The sequence below is a fragment of the Mesoplodon mirus genome, assembly GCF_964341445.2.
Source record: "Mesoplodon mirus genome assembly, chromosome: 15".
Lineage (NCBI taxonomy): Eukaryota > Metazoa > Chordata > Mammalia > Artiodactyla > Ziphiidae > Mesoplodon > Mesoplodon mirus.
In genome coordinates this window covers 42,690,633-42,690,842 of record NC_138991.1, presented here as the reverse complement: position 1 = coordinate 42,690,842, position 210 = coordinate 42,690,633, and positions in this window count along the sequence as shown.

Here is a 210-nt window from a genome sequence, read left to right as displayed (position 1 = left end):
TAGGCATTTTTAGCAGGTGAAAGAAGTGATTTTGAGCCTGGAGCTCTGGGGAAGGGGTGGGGCTAAGGCCCAGGAAGGGGAGTGCCCTTGAATTTGAAAGTGTCCAGCTTCGCAGGACCAGCCTGCAGCCTCGATGAGAACTGATTCAGCTAAACAAAGCCAGGGAGGGGGGACTTGTCGGCTCATTGCCCCGGGGGTAACCATTAATCC